The 6,000-nt window shown below is 40.0% G+C and overlaps 1 long non-coding RNA gene across 1 annotated transcript in view; it reads left to right on the top strand.

Annotated features, from left to right (window-relative positions):
* Positions 1–296: 296 nt before the first annotated feature.
* LOC138851689 (uncharacterized) overlaps positions 297–6,000 on the top strand; it is a 52,856-nt gene continuing 47,152 nt past the window's right edge. The window contains exon 1 of the long non-coding RNA XR_011391350.1: positions 297–953. This is a non-coding gene — a long non-coding RNA (uncharacterized lncRNA). The remainder of the gene's footprint in view (positions 954–6,000) is intronic.

The raw sequence follows: 6,000 nt of genomic DNA, 5'->3' as shown, positions 1-6,000 counted from the left end.
AGAGTAACACAAAAATTATCATACATGGTAACCACCAGAGTAACACAAAAATTATCATACATGCACAAATAACCCACACATAAAAGAGAGAAGCTTACGACGACGTTTCGGTCCGACTTGGACCATTGACAAAGTCACACTAACAGAGGTGGAGCAGGACGGCTATATATAGGCAGGAAGAGGTGGTAGTAGTAGTAGTACCACCTCTACTACTACTACTACTACCACCTCTTCCTGCCTATATATAGCCGTCCTGCTCCACCTCTGTTAGTGTGACTTTGTCAATGGTCCAAGTCGGACCGAAACGTCGTCGTAAGCTTCTCTCTTTTATGTGCGGGTTATTTGTGTATTGTTCCAGTCACGGTATTGTGCCTTTTTGTTATTTATTATCATACATGGTAACCACCAGAGTAACACAAAAATTATCATACATGGTAACCACCAGAGTAACACAAAAATTATCATACATGGTAACCACCAGGGTAACTCAAAAAACTTAATGACTTAATTGCACTCCTTGTAATATCTTATTATATAAACCTTAAAACAACTAAGTAACTCAACTGTGTGAAAATCAGTTAAGAATTTGTTTAGATCTTTAACCTCAGAGGGTTAGCCACCCAGAATAACCCAAGAAAGTCAGTGCATCATTGATGGACTCTGTCTTATTTCCATTGTAACCATAATTTTGTCCTTCAGGATGCGACCCGCACCAGTCAATTAACACCCAGGTACCTACTTGGTAGGTAGCAGGACAACGGGTGTAAAGAAATGCATCAAAAGTTTCCACTTCCACCGCAAATCCAAGCCAGACTCTCAGTGTGTGAAGTGAGAGCTTTGCCAGCTAGGCCACAGGAAGATATATTAGGAATAAGGGTGACTCATGACCTGGCAAGGGTAGAAACTTTAGGGGTGTATCCTTACATCAGGTGTCCCGTTCACCTACCAAGCAAGTAGGTACCTGGGTATTAGTGGAGTTGTGTGGGCGACATCCTGGGGTAAAAGATTGTTGGGGGGGGGTGTTGCAACCCCTGAATGGGTTACAATGATTATTATGTATATATATAATGTATATTATCTTTTCATATAATTTTATATTGCTTATATTTGCGATAATAGCTAAATCGTAAATATATTGCTTTATATTCTTATTTGACTTATGTTGTTAGGATGTACATAATATGTGCTCAGTTCAAGTCTTGATTGTCAAACTACTGTAATTATCGCTTGTCGCTCGTTATACTGCCGGCTTCTGAGCTGTGCTGTCCACGGGGCTATCACGTGATCGACGGGGGGGGGGGTGTCCTCACCTCTCGTAAAGTATTGAGTCTGCTCTAGACTCTCTTGGTGGTTGGACAGATTGTCTGTCTCATTATTCTTGTTAGTTCTGTAGAACTCTGTTCACAGAACCTTGTATAGACTTAGTGATTTTCGACGTTGTACTGAGGTTGTGTGTCGCTTAGACACTCTGAACATCTCAGGTCCTTAGCTATAGCTTCTGACCTAATTTTGTACTGATTTCTGTGTATTGTCACAGTCGGGTTTTTCCTATGCTGAACTTAGATTCAGTAGTATGGGAGTTTTGTAACTTTTGTGGAGGATCTGCTGATGGTCCCTACTTAGTGTCGTTATATTATCTCCTTGATCCTGATTGTGTCGCAGTCGCTTGTTATATGGCTATTGGGCTTAGCATTCTTTTCATTGTTCAAGCAGACTGTTCTGGTTGCCAGTCGGTCAAGAAGTTAGTTTATGTGAGGACTTTGTCAGTCACTTGCTTAAGTCTAGTCGAGTCGTGAGACATAGCGAACTACTTAGAGCACTTACACACATACATACACACTTGTACATATTTGTAATATCTTATTAAATGTTAATGTACCAGACGGTACTTAAGAATTATAAATGTGATATGTGCTTTCAGCACAATAATATTGAACTCGAGAGATTGATATTATTTTCATTACTGTGATTGATTTAATTTACTTTGATAATATACCTCTAGACTTAATAAATTTATTAAATTTTAATTTCTCTAGTTAGTAGCCTACCAGTTGTAATCCTGAAGCACTATTGAATAATACTGAATTTTAATGGATAATTGGACAAGGATACTGACTACTTGTTACGAAAACCCAGTAACAGGCTGGATGCTAGAAGGGCAGTCCTTTCTAGTATTCACTGGAGATCTCTAAGCTTTTAGAATCACATTTTTTGTAACAAATGGGGGCCTGTCCGGGATCTCTTGATCCAAGGTGTTGGAGAAATTGTCCAGTTTGACATACTAGTAACTCTATGATCAAACACTTTGAGTACTTTCCTAATCTGAAGACTTTGAGTTTAGTCTTGTACAACATACCAGATGGATGTATGTACCTGACTGAGTCTCTTGATCCAAGGAGATGGAAATACTGTTTATGAGTTCTAACTCTAAGACAACCAACACTAAAATTCCTATTAGGATTATAATTTCCCATAATCACTCTCTCGTAGTACAATTATTTTCGTGATGTATGCCAAAGTGAAACAGTTAATTGATACTCTGACTTTGTCTGAGTTAAGTACATTAAAACTTCAGACTTGTTGGCAAGTAGCCAAGTATCTCGGTGTGACGTATAACAGGAATTACACAGCTGAAACTGTCAGAGCATTAATTAAAGATATATTGTTTCCTGCTCATACAGAGATGTCTGATTATGATTCAGATTCAGAAAGCCTAGTGTCACAATTAGGAAGTATGACCCTATTTGATTACTTAGAAGAAGGAGCAACTAAGGCAGAAGTGAGCCTTGTGTCTGAGCCTAGTGTAGCTCAGTTCTCGCTCACACCTTCCCGCCTCACTGACACTATAGTACAGAGTGTAGCTGGTTGGGTGACTCAGCCTAATACTAGTACAGTGTATGATACATCTGTATCTACTTATCCTAGACCAGATCTAGACTCTCTAGAGACGGCTGGACGAAGTGTCCGACCTAAGGAACGTCCAGACCACGTTAGATTCCTTACTCCTCCATTACCTACTGGTCCTGTCTCTCAGGAACAGTTCGAGAGGTTTGAACGCCTCATTATGTTGCAGACTGCACAAATAGAGGCACAGAGGAAATTGAACGAAGAAGATTTCCAAAGAGAAAATGTTCGTCTGTTAAGACAACAGACTGATAGATCACAGGACACATTTAATGTGCAGAAAGCTGCATCTATGGTTCCTAAGTTTTTTGAAAGTGACTTAGACACATATTTTGATGTGTTTGAGAACCAGGCACGTGCTATGAACTGGCCACGTAAGCACTGGGCAACATTGTTGCATACTGCTTTGACGGGAAGAGCTCAAACCTGTACTGCAGCTTTGCCATTTTCCAAGTACATTAGTTATGACGCTGTCAAACAAACAATTCTAGAGACATATAACTTGTTACCTGTAAGTTATCAAAGAGCATTTCGTACGTTACAACGACGACAAGATCAAACTTGTGTAGAATTTGCTCGTGAGAAAAAAGTTGCTTTTGAGAGATGGTCTAGAGCTGCCAAGTGTAACAACTACAACAGCCTTGTTAAGTTGTTGCTACACGAAGAGTTTAACAACTGTATGCCTGCTGACATACAAGAATATCTGATCGATCATACTGCCTTGGATATTCTGGAAACTGCAGCATTAGCAGACAATTACGAGATTTCTCACAAACTTATACGTACTAAAACACAAAGAAACAAGGTAACTAAAGATTGTCCTAGAAGTTGGCAACCTAAATCAGCTGCTCATTGCCGGCCTGATGTACCTGCTACTGTAACTTCTCGTACCTTTACCAGGAAAACTCACAATCCTGAATCTGTCTCTGTGGCTAGACAGAAATCTGATATCGAGAAGAAGAAAGTTAAATGTACCTATTGTAACAGAAAAGGACATACTAGAGAGTATTGCTATAAGTTAGAAAGAGATACGAGAAACAGTCGTGCGGCTGGCGCCCCCACTCAAGTCGTATCCTCTTCCGAGCAACAAAGGCACCAAAATCCTAGCAATTCCTCTTATCCTACTGTTTTAGATAATGTTACTCAGGATAGATGACTAGCACCAGAAAGTGTATCTGACGAAAAGATTCGTTCAGCGATGAGTCCTTACTTTTCGAGAGATAAAGTAGGATTTGACGAATCACATCTAACTGAGATAATTTCTTTCAGAGACACTGGCAGTTATCTCACGTTATTAAGAGAAGATGTACTGCCCATAACTGATGATACCTATTGCAAGATAGATGTATTGTTAGAAGCCTATGGTGGGGCTGTTATAAAAGTGCCTCTGCACAAAGTTTATATTCAAACAAGCTATTATACTGGTTATATTTCAGTGGGTATATCCAGTGATGTATTTCCCATCAGGTCAGTGGACTTGTTGATAGGGAATGATATCCTTCATGCTGGTATATGTAAAGAACCACTTGTGATTGATAACAACACTGATGATAATTATGCCATTAAAGCTTGTAGAGAGAAACCTATTTTATTTCCTCTCAGCGCAATTACTAGAGCTATGTCAAAGATACAACAACCATCCTTGTCTCCTGTTGAATTAGTTGATGACAATGATTTGGGGTTGAATATGTTGTTTAGTGACGCTCTGCGCCCAGGATCATTAACACTAACTCCCCCTGGTCATCAACCTAGTCAAGACACAACTGACGTTAAATTTCTTACTCATGATGATTTAATCAAGGATCAGTTTGTTGATCAGTCACTGGAAAGACTGAGAGATATAGCAGTTACTGAGAGTGAAGCAAAGGATCTCGATAATTGTTACTATTATAGTAACGGTGTACTGATGGAGAAAAATACATGTAAGTTGTCAGCTGATAGTGTTTCCACCACAGTCAAGCATTTCGTAGTGTTACCAGTTACATTTCGTGAACAAGCCATTGATTTTGCTCACAATAGTCCCATAGGAGGACATTTGGGTGTCAAGAAGACACTCGGTAAACTGGCAAAACATTTTACTTGGCCAAAGATGAAGGAAACAGTAGCTGATCATGTGCGACGTTGCCACGTGTGTCAAGTGACAGGCAAGCCAGCGCGCACACCTCCACCTACACCTCTCAGTATGAGCTCTAGTAGCAAATCTGGACTAGACATTGTTCAGATTTGTTGAAAAGGTTGAAGCATCTGCTTTCCTCTGCTCCAGTGTTGAGTCCTAATTTCAATCTTCCCTTCTTTTTACATATAGATGCGAGTGGTTATGCACTGGGCGCTGTGCTGCTCCAACAGTCAACATCCACTGATATTCTCCATCCTATATGTTACTATTCATCTAAGCTTAAACGACACCAGAAAAATTATGCCACTATTGAGAAAGAGGCTCTAGCTCTTGTGGTGTCCTTTGAACATTTTGAAGAGTATTTGGGCACTTCCCCATTTAAAATTTACGTAATTTTATGCCCAAATACCTTTTGTTACTTGCTATGTCAAATTCAGTAAAGTAACTTAATCCCTCCAGCCCATATTAACTATATATACTCATGTCATGTCTAATTATTATATTTATGTATTCACAGTATTGTTGTGTGAGAAGGAGACAAGCTGAGTGTTGAGTGGGTAGTGTGGTGTGGGTGATGTACTGCGTGACGCAACACTGTCCTGCCGCAGACCCCCCCCTCACTACACACCTTAAGCTGTTTCATACTCAGATATTCATACTGCCTCGCATTCCACAACCACTACTTAAGAGTGGAATGCAGTCTCCTCTACTATGATCGAGCCTCAACGTGCCCTCCTTGTCAGCGCTATCCTGTCTCTACACTGATGTACATAACCACGAGTATGCAGAGATACGATACTGTGTACTGCCCTAGTACTAGGGGCATATCCTAGTGACGGACGCTGTGAAATTGTAGAGGTGCTTGGCACAAGAGAGACTTTGATTAATATTTATATTAAATTGTATTGATATGAGTAATCAGTAATAATGTGAAAGACATTAATGCAACTCCTAGTGCGACCGTCTGTCGTGTTGGGGGG

This window comes from Cherax quadricarinatus, unplaced genomic scaffold (assembly GCF_038502225.1).
Source record: "Cherax quadricarinatus isolate ZL_2023a unplaced genomic scaffold, ASM3850222v1 Contig1623, whole genome shotgun sequence".
NCBI classification, from domain to species: Eukaryota; Metazoa; Arthropoda; class Malacostraca; order Decapoda; family Parastacidae; genus Cherax; species Cherax quadricarinatus.
This window is presented reverse-complemented; position numbering and strand designations above follow the sequence as displayed.